Source organism: Branchiostoma belcheri, unplaced genomic scaffold (genome assembly GCF_001625305.1).
Source record: "Branchiostoma belcheri isolate BF01 breed outbred unplaced genomic scaffold, Haploidv18h27 scaffold362, whole genome shotgun sequence".
Taxonomy (NCBI): domain Eukaryota; kingdom Metazoa; phylum Chordata; class Leptocardii; order Amphioxiformes; family Branchiostomatidae; genus Branchiostoma; species Branchiostoma belcheri.
In genome coordinates, this window is record NW_017803979.1 from 50,491 (window position 1) to 55,482 (window position 4,992).

Here is a 4,992-nt window from a genome sequence, read left to right on the forward strand (position 1 = left end):
GCTGCAGAGTAGGTGTCGTCACAAGGTTGCAGGAGAAGGTCCCATCTTTGATTCCAATCCACTATTGTGTACATCGACTTGAATTGGTAGTGAAGGATATCCTAAAGATGGTGCCATACTTTCAAGTCGTAGAGGATCTGTTGATGTCTCTTTATAAGTTCTACCACTGGAGTCCACTGAACTGGGATGAGTTAAAGCGCATGGGCGAGGCATTCAACATCGTCATCCTCAAGCCGCCCAAAGCCAGCGGGACACGGTGGCTGCCTCATCACGAGAGGGCAGTAGTAGCAGTTACTAGGGACTTTCCGGGCTTAGTACAGCATTTGGGCGAAGTTGCTACACAAGCAACTGGAGAATGGAAGCTAAAGGCTGCGGGACTCTACACGGCAGGTCTTAAAATTAAATCGAGATATAAGGAGCACAGTCCAACATCGGCGACACATCACGTCCATATTATCAAGGTAAACAAACACCAAACGCAGCATTTTGGGGCCATTAGAAGTAAATAAATCCGCAGATACGACTTGTTGGCTGTAATTGGGTGTCCAGAACAGTAGTAATATGACGGTCGGAGAGGTCTCATAATCCGGGCGGCTCCGCTGGCGCCGCCCTTATTAGCATAATAGTATGTGTATATAACATATATATGTGTGTATATATATATTTATTTATATGTATACATATGCATATCTATATATATATATTTATGTCTCTCTATATATATATATGTATGCGTATATGTATATATCTATACATCTATCTATACATCTATCTATCTATCTATATATTTATGTGTGTGTGTGTAGCATATTGTAAATACATTTACTCATGAGTCACTCATGAGTCACTCATGAGTCACTCATTTACTTTGTATATATATTATGCACATGTATACATGTGTTCCCATCACGCATACGTGTATGTATGTGTCTATATATACATATATCAATATAAACGTCTTGCTCCGGAGTAAAATGTTACTCCGGAGTAAGTATTACTCCGTAAAATATTACTCCGGAGTAAATATTACTCCATTTTGGAGTAAATTTTTACTCCGGAGTAAGTGTATTTGTAACAAGTAAGTATATTTGTCATGGTTGTCCGTCACATGCATGATGTGTAGATATATAATATGTTCATATACATAACCTTCGGAGTAAATGATTATACGGATTTTACGGAGTAATACTTACTCCGGAGTAACATTTTACTCCGGAGCAAGACGTTTATATTGATATATGTATATATAGACACATACATACACGTATGCGTGATGGGAACACATGTATACATGTGCATAATATATATACAAAGTAAATGAGTGACTCATGAGTGACTCATGAGTAAATGTATTTACAATATGCTACACACACACACATAAATATATAGATAGATAGATAGATGTATAGATAGATGTATAGATATATACATATACGCATACATATATATATATAGAGAGACATAAATATATATATATATATATAGATATGCATATGTATACATATAAATAAATATATATATACACACATATATATGTTATATACACATACTATTATGCTAATAAGGGCGGCGCCAGCGGAGCCGCCCGGAGCCGCCCGGATTATGAGACCTCTCCGACCGTCATATTACTACTCAGAACAGCATAACTGTACTCTGGAACCGATGTAATGGGCCTGCAGTGTGAAAACGTGAGGTGGAAGTGATACCGCTATAATGCCCCCCTTCCCCCAATTTTTAGTACGGACCACGTGTAGTACGATGTTAGTTCTAAGACGCAGTAACTTTATCTTGGTAACACTGGTTCTTGTTTATCCATCATAGATATGTTGTATTCATTTAAAGTTAATAATTACATGTATGTTTATGTAGACAAGTTTATTAATTTTCCTTTTAAATCTCTATTTCAGCGATGGAGTACAAGTTTGATGTATAGAACAGGTTAGTAACGTTACCTGTATCCACACCTTTTCTACTCAACAACCCCAGTGTTGGAGATGGAGAACCACCTGGCGGGCCCAGTGTTGGAGATGGAGAGCCACCTGGCAGGCCCAGTGTTGGAGATGGAGAACCACATGACAAGCCCAGTGTTGGAGATGGAGAACCACCTGGCAGGCCCAGTGTTGGAGACGGAGAGCCACCTGGCAGGCCCAGTGCTGGAGATAGAGAACCACATGACAAGCCCGGTGTTGGAGACAGTTTTTTTTTGTTGTTCTGAGCAGTCATAATTGTTTACTACTTACGTTTAAGCGCAACACTGTAATACATATTAAATGACTTTCTGGTATAGATGAGAACGAAGGAGTAGAGGATTGCAGAGTGTTACAGGTCTATATTATGTACAATTAATAATTGTCTCAGCTGTTAATATCAGGTTACATATATCCTTGTCCAATTAATCCAAGTGCATCTCTCCAAAAAAAAAAGGAACAGTTGGCTCATAATATGTTCACTGGCTGAGCTGCTCGATGCAAGTACTTACAAGCAATTAATGTTTTATCTATGCTGAAGTCTGTGTGAAACAAATTGTGCTATGGATTGTCCTTTCCTGAGACCAGTTGAAAGATTAGACTCGGCAAATGGCCAAATTCGTCTGATATTTAAACATGGTAAAAAAAAAAACTTGCACAGACTAGTCATTAGTATTTGCTCAATTTAGATACAAAGTTACAGTGTTGAATAACCGACTACACCATGCAAAGTGAATCTAGCAATATGGTTAATGGTGTCATATCAATGGCCATCACTCATCAGGCTAAATCATCATGTTGTATTGCAGGCACATACCCAGGGGACAACCCGCATGGGAATTCACATGACCCGGATTCAGCAGATGTGCGGTGTCGAGTCAAGTGAATCAGGTTAATTTTGTTTTGTAAATTGCATGGCTCAAATCAATGTTTATTTGAGGTAACCACACTGTAGGAATATCACATATGTACCTACAGTTTTCAATTGCACTCTGCACAAAATAATTCACACCAATACATAGTGCAGTTGTGATCAATACCAATATTAAAAGCACTGACTGCTCTCCACTGTACTGGTTCGAGTTTTCCGACTGTGCACAGGTGAGTCCCGGATGCCAGACTGGTGCACGGTACTCCAACCCTTTTTATGGTGATGAGATCTTCAATGGAAAGATTGAAATAAGATTGATAGTTTCTTGTTTAACATACAGCAAACCTAACATCTCTAATTATGGCCTATGTTGTTGTTATCACTTAAGGTACTGCTGCCTGTGATGTTATACCGAGCATAGCATTTCGGAGGCTGGAAGAGGAACTGCCACTAGCAGTACAGCCAGCCAACGTCAAACAAGTCAACAAGCGGTACAGGGAGGCTGAGAAGAGGAGATGCGGAATGTCAGCGTCCGGGAACAACGTTGCTGACCACCAGAGGAGGACGTGGTTGCGTTCTGGCAGGGAAATGGTGATGATCTCCCACTTCTCAGCAGATGTGCCCGGATGTACCTTATTGTACCAGGTACAAGCGTTCCCAGCGAGAGAGTGTTTAGCACTGGGGGTGAAATAGTCTTAGCAGAAAGGGCACGGTTGGATCCGGACTGTGTCAATATGCTCCTCTTCTTAAACACTTAGTTAACTGAGATAAGTACACATAGACTGACCAGTTCTGAGCAGATGGTTTTGTAATCAAGTTACATACTTTTCTACACTGCAGAGTTGGAAAGCAGCTTCTGTGAACCACTGGAGGAACTAGTCCAGGACAACCAAGTGACTGTTATGAAGAGGCAGCGTGTATCATTTCAGCAAAGTAAAAGTACGGGGTATTCATACTTTTCTTTGGGTTGACATTCTAATTTCTGGATTCAAATGGTCTATAAATGTTTGAAAAAAAAAATGGTACAAATCATTGAAAAGTACAGTTTTTAATAGAGTTGTTTATTGCAAATTCATGCCCGAGGGCTAATAATTGCATACGGACATTGACAAGAAAAATGTGGTGATATAAGACTATTTGCTAAAATGACGTTCTACGTGTACGATATACTTAATAACTAAAATTGGATAGCTGTGAATGTTGGCAAAAAATAAGATGTGCAAACACTAATTCTTTGTATATTCACACTTTCCAGTGTGTTAGATGTTCCAATGAATTAAGATTTTTTGTTCATAACAGGAAGATTGTATTAGCGATATTACTGTTTCTGAATTTGTTATTCTCTTTTTTCTGAAGGAGAAAGGAAGGTCTAAGCGACGAGACCAACATGCGATGATTGCCATGAGAGAGGCCCTTACTTCCAACATGGGGGAAGATGCTCAACGAGACGACCAACTTCTCCCTACCCCTCCAGACACAGTCAAGACCAAATGGCAAGAAATCCTTGGATGCCAAAAAGTAATTTTCAATGCTTTTATGGATTCGAACACTTTTTGATATTCGTAATTTGCTACAAGAAGGCATTTTGCTTCACCAAAATTGCACAGCATTAATCTTTGTCAAGGAATCAATCAGTGAAGTGCAACCAAATTGGTTACTTGGAAACATTATATAACTCTTCATGAAGTCAAGATGGTCTTAGCAATGGAAGTAAGAAAAGATTTGACACAGCTTCTACGTGTTATCTAGCTGTGGCTCTCAGTGACCCTCCAACCATGAGAGTTCTTGTCAATAAGGTGCACATCACGGAGAGGAGATGTTAACAGTAAGTACATTGCTCTTATAGTGTTTGCATGGGGAGGGTGCTGTTTTACAGTATTAAAGCAAAATTTAACCACCAAAAGTTCGTTCGTTTTTGTAAAAACGTGTTGTTCTTATGTGTAGGGCGAGAGCAATACCCGCGATACCGTGAAGACGCTCACAATCAACTTCGGGAGGCTGAAGGAGGCGGCGGCGAACGTCGCCTACTTTATCAGCATGTAGTAAGTATCATGATTATATATTCTAATTATTTGTAAGGAGTATCGGAAGTTCTTTGTAAGGAATATAAAATGTCTTTATTGATGTTAATCCATACCACATGTGTTGCTGTGG